Source organism: Nerophis ophidion, linkage group LG13 (genome assembly GCF_033978795.1).
Source record: "Nerophis ophidion isolate RoL-2023_Sa linkage group LG13, RoL_Noph_v1.0, whole genome shotgun sequence".
Lineage (NCBI taxonomy): Eukaryota > Metazoa > Chordata > Actinopteri > Syngnathiformes > Syngnathidae > Nerophis > Nerophis ophidion.
Window position 1 is genome coordinate 3,897,544 of NC_084623.1, and position 27,251 is coordinate 3,924,794.

The following is a 27,251-nucleotide window of genomic DNA, read 5'->3' on the forward strand; positions in this document are numbered from 1 at the left end:
TATGTACTGTTTCTTGGTTAAAGTTAAAGTACCAATGATTGTCACACACACACTAGGTGTGGGGAAATGTGTCCTCTGCATTCGACCAGTCGCCTTGTTCGCCCCCTGGGAGGTGAGGGGAGCAGTGGGCAGCAGCGCTGGCCACGCCCGGGAATCATTTTTGGTGATTTAACCCCCAATTCCAACACTTGATACTGAATGCCAAGCAGGGAAGTCATGGCTCCCATTTTTATAGTCTTTGGTCTGAACTCACAACCTATCGATCTCCGGGCGGACACTCTTAACACTAGGCCACTGAGTAGGTGGTACTTGGTTTGCAGGAATCTGCTGCATTCACTACTGTGATCAACTGTTTTTTTTTTGCTGTTTTACTGCTGCCATTTAACAATTGCTTGCCGTAGTTTTTAACGGTCATTTTTCATAGTGTACTGTGGAGAGGCGCAGCCTGCGAATGAGCAGCGGGGCAGGGCACGCTGGAGCCCTGCCCAAGATGGCGGCAAGGAGTCGGTCAATGCGGCTGAGCGGAGAGGCAGGGCGTGCCGGGAGCGACGCTACGAGCGAGATCAGGTGCGTGGCTCACACACTGGGAAACAATTAATATTTCTCCTTACGCTGCATAAAAGGGGAGAAGGAGGAGAGATCGGGGCAGAAGGAGAAACAAACAGCAGACGACGACGACGGAGGCTGAAAAGCAGACCGGAAACAAGCACTGGAGGAAGGAGCTGAAAAGTGATCCGAATTGCAGCCAAACTTTATTGCAAAATAAAGAAGTCAAACCTGCTCAAGCGATCATGTCCTTCCTGAGTGGTCCATGGAACCCGAGCGAAAGGAAATGTTGTTCACATGCACATTTAAATACGTTGTGTGGTCATGGTTCATAGATATCTGCAAAGTTGTCACTGGGTAGACTTCTATGGTTGCATCATCTGGATAAAAATACCCGTCTGCCAGTGGACTGCAAAGACCAAAAACTTGGCCGATGCACAAAATAACCCAAGCAAACCAATCGACTAACAATCTGTTCCGGTTGAGCAAAGTACTGTGGAGGAAAAGAGAGAAGAATACAGTGACCGAGCATATGGTTTGGACCTCTGTGAACACCACAGATGGGGTTGTCAGGCACAGATGGTGCAGCTACTCCAGGTGCAGGTTGACAGACTAACACAAGGTGTGTGGAATCCCACAGACACCTCCGAGAGCCATGGAGGACGTTAGGAGCTCGTTTGTGTGCATGGCTGATTAAATTCAACTCCCACTGATTGTTGGCATGAACATTTTAATACCAAACGAACCATTTCGTAAAGGTGTCTTCTATGGTGAGAAAGTGTGAATGCCCTATGTGTGCACGCCACAGGACCGCCGATGCCTGTGAGTGGAACTGAAATGTCCAAGGTGAGCCGAGTGTGTGGATGTTGGAACCGTTCGAATCGGTTGAGAAATGTAGGATATCAATTTGGAGACGATTCCGGGAAAATCTGGAATTTTGAGAAACGGAAAACATGTTTTGTGTTTGATATATTGGAAAAGTAGTGTGAGTGGATGGTTGAAAGGTCGAAATCTGGTTTAAAAATGGTGCAAAATTTAGAACATTTTGGGCATTGTTGTCACGCCTGTAAGTTATGTTTTGGTTTTGGTCATGCTATCTTTAGTTTTTGGACATTCAGTCACGTTTTTCACTTCCTGGTTTTGTTTGTTTCCATGCCGACGCATTAGTTCCCACCTCATTCACGCCCTCGATTATCTGCTTCATGCCTTGCCATGCTGTCCATTTTGTCCACGTAAGTTTTTGTTATTCATGCCACTGCGCAAGTGTTTTTGTTTCATGTTTGTAGTTTATAGCCTTTGTGCTAGTCTTTTGTTTCATAGCCCAGTTTTTTGTACCGCCATTGTGCGCGCTTTTTGTTGGTTCCTGTTTTTAGTTTTAGTGTTAAAATAAAGATGTCTTTACCTTCACGCCGTTTCCACTCCATTCGCTTTGCACCTCGGGAAAACAAACTAAGACCAAGTCCAAGCCTGACAATTGTAGAACTATGGATATGTCCAATTCAGTTGAATTGGAATTTCCTGGAAATTTGTGAATTTTGGGTAAATATTTTTGAAAATGTTGATACCAGCATGGTATAAATGGGTTGGCGTTAGAATTTTTGGAATCGGTGGAAAAATGTCGACGTGGTAACAGGTTGAATTGAGAATGGGTATTTCGGAATTCCTGGAATTTTGGGAAAACGGTGTAACAAAAAAATAGAATAAAAAATGTTGTCCCAACTAAGAGGAATGTTTTGAAGGTGGAATGGTCAAAAATGGTTGAGAAATGTGCACTGTGAAAACTTTCCAGGAAAAAGTAAAAATAGGGCTTTGGAAAACCGAGAATTCTGGGTATTCCTGGAATTTGTTTGAACTTGATAGCTTGATTGTCCAAGGTGAGAGGAGTGTGTGGATGTTGGAACGGTTCGAATCGGTTGAGAAATGTGGGATATGTAGTAGATTGTATATTGCCAGGTCATTGTCAATTTGGAAACGATTCCGGGAAAATCTGGAATTTTGGGAAATGGAAAACATGTTTTGTGTTTGATATATTGGAAAAGTAGTGTGAGTGGATGGTTGAAAGGTCGAAATCTGGTTTAAAAATGGCGCAAAATTTAAATTTTTTGGGGCATTGTAGAACTATGGATATGTCCAATTCATTTGAATTGGAATTTCCTGGAAATGTGGGAATTTCGGGTGAATATTTCAGAAAATGTTGATACCAGCATGGTATAAATGGGTTGGCGTTGGAATTTTTTGAATCGGTGGAAAAATGACGACGTGGTAACAGGTTGAATTGAGAATGGGGATTTCGTAATTCATGACATTTTGGGAAAACGGTGTGACAAAAAAAAATAAAAAATTGTTGACCCAACTAAGAGGAATGTTTTGAAGGTGGAATGGTCAAAAATGGTTGAGAAATGTGCTCTGTGAAAACTTTCCAGGAAAAAGTAAAAATAGGGCTTTGGAAAACCGAGAATTCTGGGTATTCCTGGAATTTGTTTGAACTTGGTAGCTTGATTGTCCAAGGTGAGAGGAGTGTGTGGATGTTGGAACGGTTCGAATCGGTTGAGAAATGTGGGATATGTAGTAGATTTTATATTGCCCGGTCATTGTCAATTTGGAGACGATTCCGGGAAAATCTGGAATTTTGAGAAATGGAAAACATGTTTTGTGTTTGATATATTGGAAAAGTAGTGTGAGTGGATGGTTGAAAGGTCGAAATCTGGTTTAAAAATGGCGCAAAATTTAGAACATTTTGGGCATTGTTGTCATGCCTGTAAGTTATGTTTTGGTTTTGGTCATGCTATGTTTAGTTTTTGGACGTCCAGTCACGTTTTTCACTTCCTAGTTTTGTTTGTTTCCATGCCAACGCATTAGTTCCCACCTCATTTACGCCCTCGATTATCTGCTTCATGCCTTGCCATGCTGTCCATTTTGTCCACGTAAGTTTTTGTTATTCATGCCACTGCGCAAGTGTTTTTGTTTCATGTTTGTAGTTTATAGCCTTTGTGCTAGTCTTTTGTTTCATAGCCCAGTTTTTTGTACCGCCATTGTGCGCCCTTTTTGTTGGTTCCTGTTTTTAGTTTTAGTGTTAAAATAAAGATGTCTTTACCTTCACGCCGTTTCCACTCCATTCGCTTTGCACCTCGGGAAAACAAACCAAGACCAAGTCCAAGCCTGACAATTGTAGAACTATGGATATGTCCAATTCAGTTGAATTGGAATTTCCTGGAAATTTGGGAATTTTGGGTAAATATTTTTGAAAATGTTGATACCAGCGTGGTATAAATGGGTTGGCGTTGGAATTTTTGGAATGGGTGGAAAAATGTCGACGTGGTAACAGGTTGAATTGAGAATGGGGATTTCGGAATTCCTGGAATATTGGGAAAACGGTGTAACAAAAAAATAGAATAAAAAATGTTGTCCCATCTAAGAGGAATGTTTTGAAGGTGGAATGGTCAAAAATGGTTGAGAAATGTGCACTGTGAAAACTTTCCAGGAAAAAGTAAAAATAGGGCTTTGGAAAACCGAGAATTCTGGGTATTCCTGGAATTTGTTTGAACTTGATAGCTTGATTGTCCAAGGTGAGAGGAGTGTGTGGATAGTGGAACGGTTCGAATCGGTTGAGAAATGTGGGATATGTAGTAGATTGTATATTGCCAGGTCAAATTTCCTGGAAATCTGGGAATTTTGGGTAAATATTTTTGAAAATGTTGATACCAGCATGGTATAAATGGGTTGGCGTTGGAATTTTGGAATCGGTGGAAAAATGTCGACGTGGTAACAGGTTGAATTGAGAATGGGGATTTCGGAATTCCTGGAATTTTGGGAAAATGGTGTGACAAAAAAATAGAATAAAAATTGTTGTCCCAACTAAGAGGAATGTTTTGAAGGTGGAATGGTCAAAAATGGTTGAGAAATGTGCACTGTGAAAACTTTCCAGGAAAAAGTAAAAATAGGGCTTTGGAAAACCGAGAATTCTGGGTATTCCTGGAATTTTTTTTTAACTTGCTAGCTTGATTGTCCAAGGTGAGAGGAGTGTGTGGATAGTGGAACGGTTCGAATCGGTTGAGAAATGTGGGATATGTAGTAGATTGTATATTGCCAGGTCATTGTCAATTTGGAGACGATTACGGGAAAATCTGGAATTTTGAGAAATGGAAAACATGTTTTGTGTTTGATGTATTGGAAAAGTAATGTGAGTGGAGGGTTGAAAGGTCGAAATCTGGTTTAAAAATGGTGCAAAATTTAGAACATTTTGGGCATTGTTGTCACGCCTGTAAGTTATGTTTTGGTTTTGGTCATGCTATCTTTAGTTTTTGGACATTCAGTCACGTTTTTCACTTCCTGGTTTTGTTTGTTTCCATGCCGACGCATTAGTTCCCACCTCATTCACGCCCTCGATTATCTGCTTCATGCCTTGCCATGCTGTCCATTTTGTCCACGTAAGTTTTTGTTATTCATGCCTCTGCGCAAGTGTTTTCGTTTCATGTTTGTAGTTTATAGCCTTTGTGCTAGTCTTTTGTTTCATAGCCCAGTTTTTTGTACCGCCATTGTGCGCGCTTTTTGTTGGTTCCTGTTTTTAGTTTTAGTGTTAAAATAAAGATGTCTTTACCTTCACGCCGTTTCCACTCCATTCACTTTGCACCTCGGGAAAACAAACCAAGACCAAGTCCAAGCCTGACAATTGTAGAACTATGGATGTGTCCAATTAATTTGAATTGGAATTTCCTGGAAATTTTGGAATTTTGGTTAAATATTTTTGAAAATGTTGATACCAGCATGGTATAAATGGGTTGGCGTTGGAACTTTTGGAATCGGTGGAAAAATGTCGACGTGGTAACAGGTTGAATTGAGAATGGGTATTTCGGAATTCCTGGAATTTTGGGAAAACGGTGTAACAAAAAAATAGAATAAAAAATGTTGTCCCAACTAAGAGGAATGTTTTGAAGGTGGAATGGTCAAAAATGGTTGAGAAATGTGCACTGTGAAAACTTTCCAGGAAAAAGTAAAAATAGGGCTTTGGAAAACCGAGAATTCTGGGTATTCCTGGAATTTGTTTGAACTTGATAGCTTGATTGTCCAAGGTGAGGGGAGTGTGTGGATGTTGGTAAGGTTCGAATCGGTTGAGATATGTGGAATATGTAGTAGATTGTATATTGCCAGGTCATTGTCAATTTGGAAACGATTCCGGGAAAATCTGGAACTTTGAGAAATGGAAAACATGCTTTGTAGAACTATGGATGTGTCCAATTCATCTGAATTGGAATTTCCCGTCGACGTAGTAACAGTTTGATTTGAGAATGGGTATTTCGGAATTCCTGGAATTTAGGGAGAACCGTGAAACAAAAAAGTTTTAAAAAATTGTTGTCCCAACTAAGAGGAATGTTTTGAAGGTGCAATGGTCAAAAATGGTTGAGAAATGTGCACTGTGAAAACTTTCCAGGAAAAAGTAAAAGTAGGGCTTTGGCAAATAGAGAATTCTGGGTATTCCTGGAATTTGCTTAGACTTGGTAGATTGCTTGTCCGAGGTGAGTCGAGTGTGTGGATGGTGGAACGGTTGGAATTGGGTAAAAAATGTGAGAATTGTGCAGGCTTCGAAAAATGTCCCCTTCCTTTTCAATGTCCCAGAAAACCGGGAATTCTGGGTAACCTCCATCCATCCATCCATATATCCATCCATCATCTTCCGCTTATCCGAGGTCGGGTCGCGGGGGCAACAGCCTAAGCAGGGAAGCCCAGACTTCCCTCTCCCCAGCCACTTCGTCTAGCTCTTCCCGGGGGATCCCGAGGCGTTCCCAGGCCAGCCGGGAGACATAGTCTTCCCAACGTGTCCTGGGTCTTCCCCGTGGCCTCCTACCGGTTGGACGTGCCCTAAACACCTCCCTAGGGAGGCGTTCGGGTGGCATCCTGACCAGATGCCCGAACCACCTCATCTGGCTCCTCTCCATGTGGAGGAGCAGCGGCTTTACTTTGAGTTCCTCCCGGATGGCAGAGCTTCTCACCCTATCTCTAAGGGAGAGACCCGCCACACGGCGGAGGAAACTCATTTCGGCCGCTTGTACCCGTGATCTTATCCTTTCGGTCATGACCCAAAGCTCATGACCATAGGTGAGGATGGGAACGTAGATCGACCGGTAAATTGAGAGCTTTGCCTTCCGGCTCAGCTCCTTCTTCACCACAACGGACCGGTACAACGTCCGCATTACTGAAGACGCCGCACCGATCCGCCTGTCCATCTCACCATCCACTCTTCCCTCACTCGTGAACAAGACTCCTAGGTACTTGAACTCCTCCACTTGGGGCAGGGTCTCCTCCCCAACCCGGAGATGGCACTCCACCCTTTTCCGGGCGAGAACCATGGACTCGGACTTGGAGGTGCTGATTCTCATTCCGGTCGCTTCACACTCGGCTGCGAACCGATCCAGTGAGAGCTGAAGATCCCGGTCAGATGAAGCCATCAGGACCACATCATCAATATGGGTAACCTCATGTACTTCAAAACATTTCCAATGTTGGTGCAGCATCTTCTATGTTGGAATACTCACACGATAACTGAACCTCGCCAATTGCTGACCTCCGAGAGTCCCCACGGTAGTAAAACTGCCATTTCAGGTGGTCTTATTTTTTGCCCGTTTTTCCAGGCATGTTGAATTTTGAGGCGGCCCCGGGCCACGGTCGCAGTGTGCATGCCCGCCGGTGTCATTTGATCCGCTTCCGTGCCTTCCTAACTTTATTAATTGAAGAGAGAGACGTTTTCTAAAGGGCTCTCAGCTGGCAGTTTGATTCCGGTTTGATAATCCGAGCTGGGTTCTATAATAAGCAGGAAGTGTCCGGTCTGATTAGGCAGGCTCCACCGAGCTCTCAAAGGCCTCCACCCCCTCCCTGACTCGCCAGACCCCCGCTGCCCCCATACCGCTTATGCAGTGAGAATGAGGGAAGACTCCAAAGAATCCCCAGACTCTGCAACCCATTCTGGGGCAGGAGGGGCCCTGCCCTATGGACTAAAGCCTTTAATTGCCGGAGTCTCCTTCTCTCTCCGAGTTCTCCTTTCATGGCTTTGGCTGCCGATGGCCCCGGACTACGGGCTTATTGGGAATGCTCATCGCATTTATTCAGCGGTCCCAACAGACAATTTTCAGTCAGGTTTTCTAGGAAGTAGGAACTAAAGTCTTGGGGCGTGTGTGTACCCCCCCACCCCCTCTAGGGGGGACCGGATGCAATGGATGTCGAGTGGGTCTAGCATAATATTGTGTAACACGATAGTGAGAGTCCAGTCCATAGTGGATCTAACATAATAGTGAGAGTCCAGTCCATAGTGGAGCCAGCAGGAGACCATCCCAGTCGGAGTTGGGTCAGCAGCCCAGAGATGTCCCCAACCGATGCAAAGGCAAGCGGTCCATCCTGGGTCCCAACTCTGGACTGCCAGCACTTCATCCATGGCCACCGGACCTGTCCCCCCCCCACCCCCCTCCACGAGGGAGAGGGGGGCAGAGGAGAAAATAAAATAAACGGCAGATCAAATGGTCTAAAAAGGGGGGTCTATTTAAAGGCTAGGGTATACAAATGAGTTTTAAGATGGTAGATGATAGTTTTAAGATGTAAGATGTCCTGTTCCAATTGTCATGTTTTGTGATTGTGTTTGTTTTACGCATCCTTGTTTGTTTTACGCATCCTTGTTTGTTTTGTCACCATGACGACCCATTAGTATCACCTGCCTCATTCATGTGACTCACGCACCTGTTTCAATCATGTCATTATTATTTAAGCCTGCTTTTTCAGTTGGTGGTCCTGGCGTCATCACTCTGTTTATGCTCGTTCCATGCCATAGTTCATCACTCTGTTTATGATCTTTCCATGCCATAGTTCATCACTCTGTTTATGATCGTTCCATGCCATAGTTCATCACTCTGTTTATGATCGTTCCATGCCATAGTTCATCACTCTGTTTATGCTCATTCTATGCCATAGTTCATCACTCTGTTTATGCTCATTCTATGCCATAGTTCATCGCACTGTTTATGCTCATTCCATGCCATAGTTCATCGCTCTGTTTATGCTCATTCCATGCCATAGTTCATCGCTCTGTTTATGATCGTTCCATGCCATAGTTCATCACTCTGTTTATGCTCATTCCATGCCATAGTTCATCGCACTGTTTATGCTCATTCCATGCCATAGTTCATCGCACTGTTTATGCTCATTCCATGCCATAGTTCATCGCTCTGTCTATGCTCATTCCATGCCATAGTTCATCACTCTGTTTATGCTCATTCTATGCCATGGTTCATCGCTCTGTTTATGCTCATTCCATGCCATAGTTCATCGCTCTGTTTATGCTCATTCCATGCCATAGTTCATCACTCTGTTTATGCTCTTTCCATGCTATAGTTCCATAATCGTTCCATGCTTGGCCAAGTAAGTTTTTGTTTATTCGTGGCACAGTAAGTATTTGTTTGTTTCATGCCCATAGTTTATGTCTTAGTGTTAATTTTGCTCCTAGCCAAGTTTGTGTCTCCACCTTGTGCGCGCCTTTTATTTGCACCTTTTAATAGTAAGAATTAAATCATGTATTTACCCTCACGCCATGTCTGGTCCAGTTCTGGTGAATCTCGGGAAAACAATCCACGTAGTAAACTGCCTCAAAGTCCACATTTTGACACAAACAGGACAACGACCCCAAACACACCTCAAAAGTAGTAAAGGAATGGCTAAATCAGGCTAGAATGAAGGTTTTAGAATTGCCTTCTCAAAGTCCAGACTTAAGACACTTCACCCTTGCTCCTGATGGGTGCTGGTTAGCGGCTTGCATGGCAGCTCCCTCCATCAGTGTGTGAATGTGTGTGTGAATGGGTGAATGTGGAAGTAGTGTCAAAGTGCTTTGAGTACCTTGAAGGTAGAAAAGCGCTATACAAGTACAACCCATTTATCCTTTATAAGTGTGTGGACAATGCTGAAGAAACAAGTCAATGTCAGAGGAGCAACACATTTAGCTAAACTGCACCAATTTTGTGGTCAAACATTGAAGCAGAAGCTTGTGGATGACTACCAAAAGCGCCTTATTGCAGTGAAACTTGCCAAGGGACATGTAAGCAAATATTAACATTGCTGTATGTATACTTTCGATTTGCTCACATTTTCAGTAGAGCCATAATCAATTCATAAAAGAAGCAAACTTCATGAATTTTTTTTGTGAGCAACAAGTACCGTATTTCCTTGAGTTGCCGCCGGGGTGCTGATTAATTTAAAACCTCTTCTCACTCTGGTGCTTACCAAAGGCATGCGGTTAATTTTCGGCCTGCGCTTATAAATTTGAGTGTGATGTAAGGATACCATCATGAAAAGCACATTCAATAAAAAAAACGTTATTATGGTCTTACCTTTACTTATAAATGAAGTCCATGCGCAGCTCCTTCTGATCAAAAGCATCCATAACTGGTTTATAAAAGTCTTCCTTATCTTTCTTCAATTTTAAAAGTCTCTCTGTCTCAATGGAGATCTTCCTTTATTACCTTCTGCTTCCATTGAAAGTCCAGTTTAGAAAACTGTTTTATTTTAGATATGTAATCCTCCATGTTAAAAGTGCAAGCGAGAGGAAAAAATAAAGGATCGCTGCTCACTCTTGCTGCTTGTTGTCACTTCTTCTGCAGCCGAGTAGTCGCAAGAAAGATCAGTAGCGCCCTCTACCACCAGGAGGCGGGAGTCATTTAATGACTCATATTTGACACACGCAGCTACGGTATAGTAATAAAACATAGCCCCTTACTGTTCTTTTCAGCATATTCAATAGCTTGGACCTTAAATCCTACTGAATAGCTCTTAATCTTCTTCCCTTTATGCGATTTCAAATGATTGAAATCAGCCTCCTCCATTTTGAAAATGATGACAGGTGAAGTGTCACTCGTGACGTGACGAGTTTGACCCGGTGGAAATTCTAGACATGCGCTAATAAAAATAATATTTTGCGAAACAAGTTTGACCCGGCGTTAATCCTGAGCCGGCGGTAATGCTAAGCATGCGCTAATTATTTTGCGGAACGAGTTTGACCCTGCAGTTATTCTAGGCAGGTGCATACTATATACCTGGCGGCAATTTAAGGACATATGGTATGTGCTCCAATCACTACAACACAAACAATAAGAGTTGGGGCGGCACAGCTCGGTTGGTAGAGTGGCCGTGCCAGCAACTTGAGGGTTGCAGGTTCGATGCCCGCTTGTGCCATCCTAGTTATTGCTGTTGTGTCCTTGGGCAAGACACTTTACCCACCTGCTCCCAGTGCCACCCACACTGCTTTAAATGTAACTTAGATATTGGGTGTCACTATGTAAAGCGCTTTGAGTCACTCGAGAAAAGCGCTATATAAATATAATTCACTTCACTAGAAATGATTGGAAACTCAAGACAGCCATGACATGATGTACGTAAACTTTTGACCAGGACTGTATATTCATGTTTCGAGCGGCCCCAGTTGTGACTACAAAAGTGTCACATTGGGTGCAGAAGAAGAGCAAAAGGAGGCTTGTATCAGCAGTGGATGTTTGTTTGCAAGGTGGATGACATAAGCAGACAAGACTTTGTTTACGTATACATCCTTTATCTTCCTCCCAGCAGCAGAACATTGACCCAGGACTCATTGATGCTAAATAGGACAAGCCTCGCATACGCCGTCTGCACATTTTGTCGGCGGTTACGCAATCCCTCCCCCCCCTTTTTCGCCGCCAAATTTCATCAAAAGGTTCCGGGACGGCCTCTAATTGGCCATCTCTATTTTTGGTCGTCCTCCAGACCTTGTTTTTTTTTCCGCGCCGCCCTTTCGACAAAAGGCGGTGCGGCAAATTCGAAAGCGGCGGGCGATAACGGAAGCTATTCGCCACGGCACTGAGTTTGACCCCGCTCGCAGCCTCCGTGACGGATGCGGGATGATTCCAGCCCCGCGGCTTAGCACGACACAAATAAAACCCACTCGATTTTCCCTGCCGTTTTTTTCGCGCCGCGTCGTTTTCCGTCACCTTCTCCCGTCAGAGCCTGCAGAGCTCCCGAGATAGCTCCATGCCAGGGGTGCCCATTACGTCGATCGCGAGCTACCAGTCGACCGCGGGGGGTGTGTCAGTCGATCTCCAGCCAGGCTTTTAAAAAAAAATAGACCTAAAAATGAGTGATCATCAATCTTCACCAAGACGTCACTTAAATGACATTCACGGTACCGGAGGGTCTTGTGAGATGACGCTGGCTGCTGCAAGATCATTATTATGAAAATATGACCGAGAGGAAGGCCAGAAACACTTTTTATTTCAACAGACTCTCGCGCCGTACCTTCCGTCAAAACTCTAAAGGCCGACTGCACATTTCCTATCTTCACAATAAAAGCCCTGCTTCATGCTGCCTGCGCTAACTAAATACAGAGTCTCGGAAAACTGGCGTGCACAAGCGATCCCTCAGAAAGCTGGCGTGCACATCACTTGTGCACGCCAGCTTTCCGAGACTCTTATTTTGTTAGCGCAGGCAGCATGAAGCAGGGCTTTTATTGTGAAGATAGGAAATGTGCAGTCGGCCTTTAGAGTTTTGACGGCGGGAAAGTCTGTTGAAATAAAAAGTGTTTCTCGCCTTCCTCTCTGTCATTTTTTCATAATAATGAACTGGCAGCAGCCAGCGTCATCTCACAAGACCCTCGGGTGCCGTGAATGTCAATCAAGCAAGCTACGGAATTTGCCGCCAATGTTTTTCTTGTAAAGTGTATGGAAGCTGGATGAATTAGATGCCAAAAACCAACCACTTTCATGTGGTATTGTACAGAAAGGACAACTTTTTTTCTCCTCCATTTGAAAATGTGGGCGTTATCATCATTACTGTCTGATTCCAATCAATGCAAGTCATCAGAATCAATCAATCAATCAATGTATTTTATTTTGGCAATCTTCACATAAAACAAAGAACAACAACAAGAAAAGAAAAAAACAAAAAAAAACAAAAAAAAACACTCATTTGTGCAATGATTGAGCCAAAAGGGTGTAGGTCGAAGCAACGCTTATATAAACCTACCCCATCACAACAAGAACAAGGTTCAAAATATATAAAATCTAAAACATGCTTCACTTATATTACTTTTTTTTTTTTTAAACAATATACATGCAACATATATGTAGCACACGTCTCATATACACAGTTTAACATTTAAATCAAACATATACATTTGTACACTTATATATATATATATACACACACATATATATATATATATATATATATATATATATATATATATATATATTATATATACACAATTCATTTAAATTCCATATAAAGTGGTAATATATACATTTTAATATAACCTATATGTATAATTATGAAATCATAAATTGTATTTATATACATATTATATATTATTGTCTTTCTAAAACAATGTTTGCTCTTCTTTCTTATATTTACTAATGATAAATGATTTAAAAAGCTTTTTAAACTGGTTTATGTTGGTGCTGTGTTTTATTTCATCCTTTAAACAGTTCCATATTTTAACCCCTGCTATTGTTATACACATTCGTTTCTGCGTTGTTCTACAATATTGGATCTTAAAAAGTAGTTCTCCTCTTAGATTATAATTCCCTTCTCTTTGTAAAAATCTTCTCTGTAACCCTGCTGGAAGTAAATGTTTACTTGCTTTATAAATCATTTGGGCAGTCTTGAGTTGGATGAGATCTGGTAGTTTTAAATCAAATGTTTTTATAAATAATCCATCAGAATCAGGTAATACACCAACTTATATTCTTGTCTTTGTGAAAGAAAGACATCTATATGTGTTACACATGCTTGTGTTATCATTAAACACATTTAACTTGTTTACAAAAATGTCTCTTTCATAAATAAATAAATATAAATGAGGTAGATCCCCTCGAGTTGGTCAATTGAAAAGTAGCTCGCCTGCAGAAAAAGTGTGGGCACCCCTGCTTTATGCTATCTCAAGTCTGAGACGTGGTGACTCACCCAAACTGATCAGCCCTAAAAAGGAGCAAATGTGCATAAGGTGCATGAGACGCACGTGCAGCCATTGTTGTTTTCTTTCTTTGGATCCGAGACGTCAAGCAGACCTGCTTGAAGATCATTAGTGCATCAAAGACTTATGTTTATTGTTTCGGCACCGTGGCAACTTCTGGTTCATGAAAAGAGGAAAGCAGGATATTACTTGATGCAAAGAATACACAGGATGATGCAAACACAGAAGGAAGTGCGGCGTCGAGCTGCGAGGACGAGGAAGGGAAGCTTTGCCTGCCAATTAGAAACAATCAGGCCGATACATATGGCGTGTTCTGGAGCTGCAGGCGGGCACAGATAGCGCCTCTTCGGTCTCGCCCTCGCTTCTCTGCATTATTAAGTCACTGCTGAATTATTCACCGCCTTTCATATAGCAAACAAATATTTTGCAACTTGCACCCATAAAGAAAGTTCGCCGGATCAGCGGCGTCGAACACGCGGGTCACGGCCGCCAGCAGGTATCGCCAGGTAGGGGAAAATGAGCTGCAGTTTTTAATGAAAGAAGACGCTGTTCTAAACGTGTCCACTGGATGTCTGTTTTGTTTTGTTTTTGTCTTTGTTTCCTGTCAGATTTTTTTTTCATTTTGGTAATTTCCTGCTGTTTCCCCTGGACACACCTGGTGTCAATCAGCCCGCTCCTATTTAAACCTGCTTTGTCCTCCAGTCAGAGCTGGATTATTGTCATTATGACTGGTCGTTGTCTTATGCCGTGGACTGCTTTCTGTCTCCGGTTCTCCCTGGTTCCTCGTCGCTTGTGAGCTGTTCCTTGGTTCGATTCCTGTTCCTGCTACCTGTCTCCTGTTTTTCTGGTTTCTGTTTTGCCTTCCATTTTCATATTTTTGGACATTAAATTATGTTTTCTTATTCAATGCCTGCCACCGTCTCTGCATCTTGGGGTTCGTCAACAACTCAACCTGACATAGGGCGGGGGCCAAGCGAAAGGTACAGAGTAAGGCAAGGCTGAGACTCCGCCCCCTCGACTCAAATGCAACAAAAAACGTTGATTAAACGTGGTCAGATCGACGTCAGAACCCAACATTGATTAAACGTCGACAAAAAACATATTGTTTCAATGATTTATTTGAGTTGCGAAAATGACCAAATTTTAATGGTCGAATCGACGTCGGAAGCCAACATTGATTAAACATCGCCAGAAAGCATTTTATTTCAACTTTGTTGAAACAACATGTGTTGTAGAAACATTTTGTGTTGTAGAATATTGGTTGAGAAATGACCAAAATTCAATGGTCAGATCAACGTCACAACCTGATTATAAATAAATGTCGACAAAAAGCATGTTGTTTCAATGTTGTGTTCGTGTTGTGGAATATTGCTTGGGAAATTACCAAATTTCAATGATCAATCAATGACAGAACCCAACATTGATTAAACGTTAAGAAGCGTGGTCTTTCAATCTTGTATTTAGGTTGTAGAATTTTGGTTCAGAAAATAACCAAATGGTCAAATTCACGTGAAGGTGTCGGTTTCTTTGATGTATCGTAATCCACAGGAAGATCTTGTCTTGACCCCGGATCTACAAAACAGAAGGGAAGCAGGACCTGATGCAAGCACCAGGCATCTTTTCTTTGGACTGTTTTGTGACCAAGGGAGACGGCTGTTTACGACCCCCCTCCCTTTAGAAACAGCTGTTGACATGTAATCAAGGAAAGTCAAAATAAAAGAGGAGGCATGTGATCTTACGTCAGAGCGTGGTGGAAGACTGTACTAAGAGTACAGCCCGGACCTTTTTCCTCATTGAGCCAGATTTAATCCTGTCTCTGTTTAATTCCTTGCTTCTTGTCTGTTTAATACATGCCATCAGTGTTTGAACCTGACACTTATGTTTGACTACTATCTACTGGTCACACTTATCATTTCACCATGCGCCAAATAAAATTGCTTCGAGGTGGGTAAGCTCAACCAAATGTATTGCTTACATAAGGCGCACTGTCGAGTTTTGAGAAAAAAAAAGATTTGAAATGCGCCTTATAGTCCGGAAAATACGGTATGTCGTTTCAACGTTGTATTTTGTGTTGTAGAATATTGTTTGGACCAAAAGTCAAAGGTCAAATTAGTATCTGAACCCAACATCGATTAAACGTCGTCAAAAAGCATGTTGTTTCAACGTTGTATTTGTGTTGTAGATCAGTACCGGGCCGCAGAAGAATATTTCATTATTATTTTTAAATATATATATATATATATATTTTTTTTTTTTATTAAATTAACACAAAAACACAAGATACAGTTACAATTAGTGCAAAAAAACCTCCCTTTTTCACTACAAAAAAAAAAAAGAATCCCACCCCCGCCAGGCCGCCGGAAAAATGATCAAACGTTGACGGGTCGGCAGCTACAAAAAGGTTGGAGACCACTGCTGTAGATTATCCATCCATCCATTTCCTACCGCTTATTCCCTTTCGGGGTCGCGGGGGGTGCTGGCGCCTATCTCAGCTACAATCGGGCGGAAGGCGGGGTACACCCTGGACAAGTCGCCACCTCATCGCATGGCGCTGTAGATTATTGGTTGGGGAATTGACCACATTTCAAAGGTCAAATCAACATCAGAACCCAACACTGATTAAAGGTCTTTGTTCATTATTCCCTCGTAGTAGTAGTAGTAGTAGTAGTAGTAGTAGTAGTAGTAGTACTAGTGTGTACTCACACGCGTGTTGTTTGCTGTGTGATGTTGCCTTTTCCTATCTATGAAGTTCATTTGAGTGGTTGTTGCTTTCATCAGCAAAAACATCCATCCATCCATTTCCTACCGCTTATTCCCTTTTGGTGTCGCGGAGGGGGCTGGCGCCTATCTCAGCTACAATCGGGCGGAAGGCGGGGTACACCCTGGACAAGTCGCCACCTCATCGCAGGGCGCTGTAGATTATTGGTTGGGGAATTGACCACATTTCAAAGGTCAAATCAACATCAGAACCCAACACTGATTAAAGGTCTTTGTTCATTATTCCCTCGTAGTAGTAGTAGTAGTAGTAGTAGTAGTAGTAGTAGTAGTAGTAGTAGTAGTGTGTACTCACACGCGTGTTGTTTGCTGTGTGATGTTGCCTTTTCCTATCTATGAAGTTCATTTGAGTGGTTGTTGCTTTCATCAGCAAAAACATCCATCCATCCATTTTCTACCGCTTATTCCCTTTTGGTGTCGCGGAGGGGGCTGGCGCCTATCTCAGCTACAATCGGGCGGAAGGCGGGGTACACCCTGGACAAGTCGCCACCTCATCGCAGGGCGCTGTAGATTATTGGTTGGGGAATTGACCACATTTCAAAGGTCAAATCAACATCAGAACCCAACACTGATTAAAGGTCTTTGTTCATTATTCCCTCGTAGTAGTAGTAGTAGTAGTAGTAGTAGTAGTAGTAGTAGTAGTAGTAGTAGTAGTAGTAGTAGTACTAGTGTGTACTCACACGCGTGTTGTTTGCTGTGTGATGTTGCCTTTTCCTGTCTATGAAGTTCATTTGAGTGGTTGTTGCTTTCATCAGCAAAAACATCCATCCATCCATTTTCTACCGCTTATTCCCTTTTGGTGTCGCGGAGGGGTGGTGCTGGCGCCTATCTCAGCTACAATCGGGCGGAAGGCGGGGTACACCCTGGACAAGTCGCCACCTCATCGCAGGGCGCTGTAGATTATTGGTTGGGGAAATGACCACATTTCAAAGGTCAAATCAACATCAGAACCCAACACTGATTAAAGGTCTTTGTTCATTATTCCCTCGTAGTAGTAGTAGTAGTAGTAGTAGTAGTAGTAGTAGTAGTAGTAGTAGTAGTAGTAGTAGTAGTAGTAGTAGTGTGTACTCACACGCGTGTTGTTTGCTGTGTGATGTTGCCTCTTCCTATCTATGAAGTTCATTTGAGTGGTTGTTGCTTTCATCAGCAAAAACATCCATCCATCCATTTCTACCGCTTATTCCCTTTTGGTGTCGCGGAGGGGGCTGGCGCCTATCTCAGCTACAATCGGGCGGAAGGCGGGGTACACCCTGGACAAGTCGCCACCTCATCGCAGGGCGCTGTAGATTATTGGTTGGGGAAATGACCACATTTCAAAGGTCAAATCAACATCAGAACCCAACACTGATTAAAGGTCTTTGTTCATTATTCCCTCGTAGTAGTAGTAGTAGTAGTAGTAGTAGTAGTAGTAGTAGTAGTAGTAGTAGTAGTAGTAGTAGTAGTAGTAGTAGTAGTAGTAGTAGTAGTAGTAGAAGTGTGTACTCACACGCGTGTTGTTTGCTGTGTGATGTTGCCTTTTCCTGTCTATGAAGTTCATTTGAGTGGTTGTTGCTTTCATCAGCAAAAACATCCATCCATCCATTTTTTACCGCTTATTCCCTTTTGGTGTCGCGGAGGGGGCTGGCGCCTATCTCAGCTACAATCGGGCGCAAGGCGGGGTACACCCTGGACAAGTCGCCACCTCATCGCAGGGCGCTGTAGATTATTGGTTGGGGAATTGACCACATTTCAAAGGTCAAATCAACATCAGAACCCAACACTGATTAAAGGTCGTTGTTCATTATTCCCTCGTAGTAGTAGTAGTAGTAGTAGTAGTAGTAGTAGTAGTAGTAGTAGTAGTAGTAGTAGTAGTAGTAGTAGTAGTAGTAGTAGAAGTGTGTACTCACACGCGTGTTGTTTGCTGTGTGATGTTGCCTTTTCCTGTCTATGAAGTTCATTTGAGTGGTTGTTGCTTTCATCAGCAAAAACATCCATCCATCCATTTTTTACCGCTTATTCCCTTTTGGTGTCGCGGAGGGGGCTGGCGCCTATCTCAGCTACAATCGGGCGGAAGGCGGGGTACACCCTGGACAAGTCGCCACCTCATCGCAGGGCGCTGTAGATTATTGGTTGGGGAAATGACCACATTTCAAAGGTCAAATCAACATCAGAACCCAACACTGATTAAAGGTCTTTGTTCATTATTCCCTCGTAGTAGTAGTAGTAGTAGTAGTAGTAGTAGTAGTAGTAGTAGTAGTAGTAGTAGTAGTAGTAGTAGTAGTAGTAGTAGTAGTAGTAGTAGTAGTAGAAGTAGTAGTAGGAGTAGTAGCAGTAGTACTAGTGTGTACTCACACGCGTGTTGTTTGCTGTGTGATGTTGCCTCTTCCTATCTATGAAGTTCATTTGAGTGGTTGTTGCTTTCATCAGCAAAAACATCCATCCATCCATTTCCTACCGCTTATTCCCTTTTGGTGTCGCGGAGGGTGCTGGCGCCTATCTCAGCTACAATCGGGCGGAAGGCGGGGTACACCCTGGACAAGTCGCCACCTCATCGCAGGGCGCTGTAGATTATTGGTTGGGGAATTGACCACATTTCAAAGGTCAAATCAACATCAGAACCCAACACTGATTAAAGGTCTTTGTTCATTATTCCCTCGTAGTAGTAGTAGTAGTAGTAGTAGTAGTAGTAGTAGTAGTAGTAGTAGTAGTAGTAGTAGTAGTAGTAGTAGTAGTAGTAGTAGTAGTGTGTACTCACACGCGTGTTGTTTGCTGTGTGATGTTGCCTTTTCCTGTCTATGAAGTTCATTTGAGTGGTTGTTGCTTTCATCAGCAAAAACATCCATCCATCCATTTTTCTACCGCTTATTCCCTTTCGGGGTCGTGGGGGGGTGCTGGCGCCTATCTCAGCTACAATCGGGCGGAAGGCGGGGTACACCCTGGACAAGTCGCCACCTCATCGCAGGGCGCTGTAGATTATTGGTTGGGGAAATGACCACATTTCAAAGGTCAAATCAACATCAGAACCCAACACTGATTAAAGGTCGTTGTTCATTATTTCCTCGTGGTAATAGTAGTAGTAGTAGTAGTAGTAGTAGTAGTAGTAGTAGTAGTAGTAGTAGTAGTAGTAGTAGTAGTAGTAGTAGAAGTAGTAGTAGTAGTAGTAGTAGTAGTGTGTACTCACACGCGTGTTGTTTGCTGTGTGATGTTGCCTTTTCCTATCTATGAAGTTCATTTGAGTGGTTGTTGCTTTCATCAGCAAAAACATCCATCCATCCATTTCCTACCGCTTATTCCCTTTTGGTGTCGCGGAGGGGGCTGGCGCCTATCTCAGCTACAATCGGGCGGAAGGCGGGGTACACCCTGGATAAGTCGCCACCTCATCGCAGGGCGCTGTAGATTATTGGTTGGGGAATTGACCACATTTCAAAGGTCAAATCAACATCAGAACCCAACACTGATTAAAGGTCTTTGTTCATTATTCCCTCGTAGTAGTAGTAGTAGTAGTAGTAGTAGTAGTAGTAGTAGTAGTAGTAGTAGTAGTAGTAGTAGTACTAGTGTGTACTCACACGCGTGTAGTTTGCTGTGTGATGTTGCCTTTTCCTATCTATGAAGTTCATTTGAGTGGTTGTTGCTTTCATCAGCAAAAACATCCATCCATCCATTTACTACCGCTTATTCCCTTTTGGTGTCGCGGAGGGGGCTGGCGCCTATCTCAGCTACAATCGGGCGGAAGGCGGGGTACACCCTGGACAAGTCGCCACCTCATCGCAGGGCGCTGTACATTATTGGTTGGGGAAATGACCACATTTCAAAGGTCAAATCAACATCAGAACCCAACACTGATTAAAGGTCGTTGTTCATTATTCCCTCGTGGTAGTAGTAGTAGTAGTAGTAGTAGTAGTAGTAGTAGTAGTAGTAGTAGTAGTACTAGTGTGTACTCACACGCGTGTTGTTTGCTGTGTGATGTTGCCTTTTCCTATCTATGAAATTCATTTGAGTGGTTGTTGCTTTCATCAGCAAAAACATCCATCCATCCATTTTCTACCGCTTATTCCCTTTTGGTGTCGCGGAGGGTGCTGGCGCCTATCTTAGCTACAATCGGGCGGAAGGCGGGGTACACCCTGGACAAGTAGCCACCTCATCGCAGGGCGCTGTAGATTATTGGTTGGGGAATTGACCACATTTCAAAGGTCAAATCAACATCAGAACCCAACACTGATTAAAGGTCTTTGTTGATTATTCCCTCGTAGTAGTAGTAGTAGTAGTAGTAGTAGTAGTAGTAGTAGTAGTAGTACTAGTGTGTACTCACACGCGTGTTGTTTGCTGTGTGATGTTGCCTTTTCCTATCTATGAAATTCATTTGAGTGGTTGTTGCTTTCATCAGCAAAAACATCCATCCATCCATTTTCTACCGCTTATTCCCTTTTGGTGTCGCGGAGGGTGCTGGCGCCTATCTTAGCTACAATCGGGCGGAAGGCGGGGTACACCCTGGACAAGTAGCCACCTCATCGCAGGGCGCTGTAGATTATTGGTTGGGGAATTGACCACATTTCAAAGGTCAAATCAACATCAGAACCCAACACTGATTAAAGGTCTTTGTTGATTATTCCCTCGTGGTAGTAGTAGTAGTAGTAGTAGTAGTAGTAGTAGTAGTAGAAGTAGTAGTAGTAGTAGTAGTAGTAGTAGTAGTAGTAGTAGTAGTAGTAGTAGTAGTAGTAGTAGTAGTAGTAGTAGTAGGAGTAGTAGTAGTAGTAGTAGTAGTAGTAGTAGTAGTAGTAGTGTGTACTCACACGTGTGTTGTTTGCTGTGTGATGTTGCCTCTTCCTATTTATGAAGTTCATTTGAGTGGTTGTTGCTTTCATCAGCAAAAACATCCATCCATCCATTTTTCTACCGCTTATTCCCTTTTGGTGTCGCGGGGGGTGCTGGCGTCTATCAGCTACAATCGGGCGGAAGGCGGGGTACACCCTGGACAAGTCGCCACCTCATCGCAGGGCGCTGTAGATTATTGGTTGGGGAAATGACCACATTTCAAAGGTTAAATCAACATCAGAACCCAACACTGATTAAAGGTCTTTGTTCATTATTCCCTCGTAGTAGTAGTAGTAGTAGTAGTAGTAGTAGTAGTAGTAGTAGTAGTAGTAGTAGTAGTAGTAGTAGTAGTAGTAGTAGTAGTAGTAGTAGTAGTAGTAGTAGAAGTGTGTACTCACACGTGTGTTGTTTGCTGTGTGATGTTGCCTTTTCCTATCTATGAAGTTCATTTGAGTGGTTGTTGCTTTCATCAGCAAAAACATCCATCCATCCATTTTCTACCGCTTATTCCCTTTTGGTGTCGCGGAGGGGGCTGGCGCCTATCTCAGCTACAATCGGGCGGAAGGCGGGGTACACCCTGGACAAGTAGCCACCTCATCGCAGGGCGCTGTAGATTATTGGTTGGGGAATTGACCACATTTCAAAGGTCAAATCAACATCAGAACCCAACACTGATTAAAGGTCTTTGTTCATTATTCCCTCGTAGTAGTAGTAGTAGTAGTAGTAGTAGTAGTAGTAGTAGTAGTAGTAGTAGTAGTAGTAGTAGTAGTAGTAGAAGTGTGTACTCACACGCGTGTTGTTTGCTGTGTGATGTTGCCTTTTCCTGTCTATGAAGTTCATTTGAGTGGTTGTTGCTTTCATCAGCAAAAACATCCATCCATCCATTTCCTACCGCTTATTCCCTTTTGGTGTCGCGGAGGGGGCTGGCGCCTATCTCAGCTACAATCGGGCGGAAGGCGGGGTACACCCTGGACAAGTCGCCACCTCATCGCAGGGCGCTGTAGATTATTGGTTGGGGAATTGACCACATTTCAAAGGTCAAATCAACATCAGAACCCAACACTGATTAAAGGTCTTTGTTCATTATTCCCTCGTAGTAGTAGTAGTAGTAGTAGTAGTAGTAGTAGTAGTAGTAGTAGTAGTAGTAGTAGTGTGTACTCACACGCGTGTTGTTTGCTGTGTGATGTTGCCTTTTCCTGTCTATGAAGTTCATTTGAGTGGTTGTTGCTTTCATCAGCAAAAACATCCATCCATCCATTTCCTACCGCTTATTCCCTTTTGGTGTCGCGGAGGGGGCTGGCGCCTATCTCAGCTACAATCGGGCGGAAGGCGGGGTACACCCTGGACAAGTCGCCACCTCATCGCAGGGCGCTGTAGATTATTGGTTGGGGAAATGACCACATTTCAAAGGTCAAATCAACATCAGAACCCAACACTGATTAAAGGTCTTTGTTCATTATTCCCTCGTAGTAGTAGTAGTAGTAGTAGTAGTAGTAGTAGTAGTAGTAGTAGTAGTAGTAGAAGTGTGTACTCACACGCGTGTTGTTTGCTGTGTGATGTTGCCTTTTCCTATTTATGAAGTTCATTTGAGTGGTTGTTGCTTTCATCAGCAAAAACATCCATCCATCCATTTTTCTACCGCTTATTCCCTTTTGGTGTCGCGGGGGGTGCTGGCGCCTATCTCAGCTACAATCGGGCGGAAGGCGGGGTACACCCTGGACAAGTAGCCACCTCATCGCAGGGCGCTGTAGATTATTGGTTGGGGAATTGACCACATTTCAAAGGTCAAATCAACATCAGAACCCAACACTGATTAAAGGTCTTTGTTCATTATTCCCTCGTAGTAGTAGTAGTAGTAGTAGTAGTAGTAGTAGTAGTAGTAGTAGTAGTGTGTACTCACACGCGTGTTGTTTGCTGTGTGATGTTGCCTCTTCCTATTTATGAAGTTCATTTGAGTGGTTGTTGCTTTCATCAGCAAAAACATATTTCTTTCATTCCTGACATAAAGACACGTCAAACGTGGCGTGCCAATAAAAGGCCGGGTGCCGCGCTTTGTCGCCATGCCAACTGTGAGGATGTGAATATGCTCGCCGTGCGAGGACAGGCCACACCCGACTCCCAGAGATGACGGTGCAAACGCCAGAGCGTGCGCCGACTTCTTAGTCCCGCTTCGGTGCACCTTTAAAAAAAAAAAAAAAAGAAATATAAAAAAAAAAAGCACTCCAGGAAGTTTGTTGCGTGCGCATGCGCTCTGCGCCCCCCCGATCACGCACACACGCCCAGAGAACACATTGCTGGTGAGAGCCTAAAAGGAAAGCGGCGACGTCATTCGCTAGTCTGACATGAACCTCATCGCGCGGTTGTGAGAGATGACTTCAAAATACTTTTCCACTTACGCAACTTTTAAAAAAAAAAAAACAAACAAAAAAAACACGCAAACTATGGCTAAGCTTTCCAAAAACCCTAAAAACTCAATCAAGTAGAATTAAATCACAATAAGTACTTTTTTTTTTTCCATCATTAAACAATATTTAGGATATTGTGAAAATATAAAACACACCAGAGTTGAACAGTTTCAAATAGAGCTTTAAAAACGGTTAGTAATGAAAATAAGAACAAATAAATACTATGTAATATTTAATATTATATTTTGATAGATTCCGATGAGGTGGAAGTTGCAGGAAAAAAAGGTAGTTTGTTATGTTTAGTGGTTTTATGTCAGTGGAGTGAACAACTTGGCCTACAAATATGTTCAACAATTCAATAAAATGCTCTGAAAAGGTGTCGGCTGAAGCATTTAAATCAGGGGTCGGGAACTTTTTTGGCTGAGAGAGCCTTGAAAGCCAAAGATTTTAAAATATATTTCCGTGAGAGCCATATCATATTTTTTAACACTCAATACAACTAAATGCATGCATTTTTAATGAATAACAACATTTTTAGAGTACAATAAGTCTGTTATTATTTTAAACAACATTGTTATTCTGCAGCTTACCAATAATAAATGAAATACTTCTTACTAATAATGCGACTTCTTGAACAGGTGCTGTAGAAAATGGATGGATTAAAATGCATGAGGATGTTTTATATTTTGAACGTTATTTTTAACACTGTGATTACCAGCGAATTATTCATGACTTATCCTGTTAAGCAACGTCAGCTAAGATTTATCTGAGAGCCAGATGCAGTCATCAAAGGAGCCACATCTGGCTCTAGAGCCATAGGTTCCCTACCCCTGCCCTAAAGCAAGGGTGTCAAACGTACGGCCCGTGAACAGGTTTTATCCGGCCCGCGTGATGAATTCGCCAAATATTAAAATGAGCTGCTTTTTTTTTTTTTTAACAAAATAAACTGCTGTTCAAAATGTGTCCACTGGATGTCACAATAGCAATTCTCTTAGGCAAGCACGGTTTATACCGTGGCCTAGCAACAGGTAGACAATAAAGGGTGACGGTGGCTCCTCCTCCCCGACCCACATGAAACCTAAAACCTGCCGTTTTATGTCTTTTGCTTGGAACACATCGTCATTTGGCACCCTCGTTGCCCCAAAATGTCTTTGATAAACACGAGAAAAGTGAAATTAACCCTTTTGAATAGTTTTTACCTTCAATCCCAGAAAGGCTGTGACTTAAAATCTAACCATGGCTTTGTAGATACACTGAGACTGTCACGACTTGGACTTGGGCGTGGATTTTTTTTCCGAGGCAAAGGAAAGTTGGCGCGAGCAAGGCGTGAATGTAAGTACATCTTTATTTCTTACTCTAACAAACTACAAAAAAAAAGGAAGCAAATTATAGACGAGCACAATGGCGGTACAAAAACTTGGCTCTGAAACAAAAGCCTAGCACAAAGGCAATTAACTATAAAGACGAAACAAAACACTTGCACTGTGGCATGAATAATGAGAAAACTTACTTGGAACAAAACGAGAACTGGACATGGATCATCGGCATGGATTACAAGGTGCATAGCAGGTGATTGAGGGTGTGAAGGAGGTGATGTTGCCAGGACGGAGAACAGAAACAGACAGGCTTAAATACCACTGTGGTGATTAGTCAAAACAGGTGTGAGACATGAGGACAGGTGAAAAGTAATGAGTTGCTATGGTAACAAAACTAACCAGGAAGTGCAAAGACAGGAACTGAGTGTCCAAAAAACAAAACATAATCACACAGACATGACAGAGACAAAGTCTATGCTCATTTTGTTTCTCAAACTGCACCAATTGCCTTAGAATTTTCAACAAACTTGAAGTGTTTTTTTCCAGATGATTATCCGTGATTTGTACATTTTCAGAATGTGCTCGTTTTATTTTTGGCCAAAGTAAAACAAAGAAAACAACCTGGAGTTGTCTTTATTTTTAAGTTATCATGCCATGATTTTACCCTTCCGGCCCACTTGGTGATAGATTATCCTCCATGCAGCACCTGAGCTAAAATGAGTTTGACACTCCTGACCTAAATAGTCTTAATGATTAAATGTTGTTTTTCATCCATTGATATAGTTTAGAAAATAAAGAAATACATATGATATAATGTAATAATAATTAAAATAATGATAAAAATGCTCATCAACATTGATGAGAGTTAAATTGGCAGTTTTTAAAAATGTTTTCTTATGTGTATATCTATCTATCTATCTATTTATATATATATATATATATATATATATATATATATATATATATATATATATATATATATATATATATATATCTATATATATATATAAACAAAGTGTATAAAATGATATTCATTTAAACAAAATTACAAGTTGCTATATCAGAGTAAAAAGTAAATTGTAACATCTGTTTGGTTTTGGGGAAAGAATAAGAGAAAAATGTAAAAAAACATACAAACACAAACAAAACATGTGTGAAAAACTTGTGAAAATGTATTTCTTCATAAATATTTTCACGTTTCATCATTTGTTTTGTTGATCTGTCTTTATTTGTTTCCGTGTATTATTTCAAGATACAGTCCATCCCCTCCTGAGTGTGGCACCAAGATGTTCCAATAAATGAACAATTAAATACGGTATGCATTTATATCAATATTACACTAAGACAATAATGCATGTATTATTATAAATGTTTATTTTATTTTAAAAAAAAGTGTATAAAATGATGTTATTTTAAGCAAAACCAATGTGATCCTAGACTATAAAATACATAAACATGTTTGATTTGCTGTTTGTTTTGGAGAAAGAATAAGACCAATTGTAAAATGCAAACAAAAACAACTAACTAAAACACACTTTTGTCAAAATGCAGTCCATCATAAATATTTTTACGTGATCATCATATTGAATTAATATTGTTATATATATATATATATATATATATATATATATATATATATATATATATATATATATATATATATATATATATAATATCTTGTCTTGATATGACATCAATATTTTACATAAATTCATCAAATAAAAACAGCATGTCATTATATCAAAATTTCTTTGTTTCCTAATTATGAAATCTTATTGGAGACTGAATTGATGTATTTTTTGCATGTGAATTTGGTGAAATTACATTTTTTTCCACACAAGATTATGCTGACAATGTTATTGAATAAAATATCCGAACAAAATTAGTGTTTAGAAATTCAGTTGCTTAAATTACAATGTTGTAAAATTCATTGCAAAATAATTTAGAGCACAAGCATTAGGTGCAAAAAAATAATATAGTGCACAAAAATTGAGTGCAAAAACTTTCAGTACAAAAAAACAGTGCAAAAAAACAAACAGTGCAGAGAAAATGTCTGCAAAAATGTAGTGCAAAAAAATCAGTGCAAAAACATTTAATGCAAAAGAAATGTGTGCAAAAAAATTACTGCAGAAAAAATAAGTGAAAAAAATTGAGTGAAAAAATTTCAGTGCGAAAAAATTCAGTGCAAAAACATTTGGTGCAAAAAAATGTGTGCAAAAAATTCAGTGCAGAAAAAATAACTGAAAAAAATTCAGGGACAGAAAATTCAGCACAAAAAAATGTGTGCAAAAATGTATTTGCAAAAGAAATCAGTGCAAAAAAGTCAGTGAAAAAAAAAAGAGTTCAGTGCAGAAAAAAATCTGTGGGAAAAAAATCCAGTGCAAAAATATTAATTGAAAAAGTGTGCAAAAAAATGTGCAGAAAAAATCACTGCAAAAAGTTCAGCGC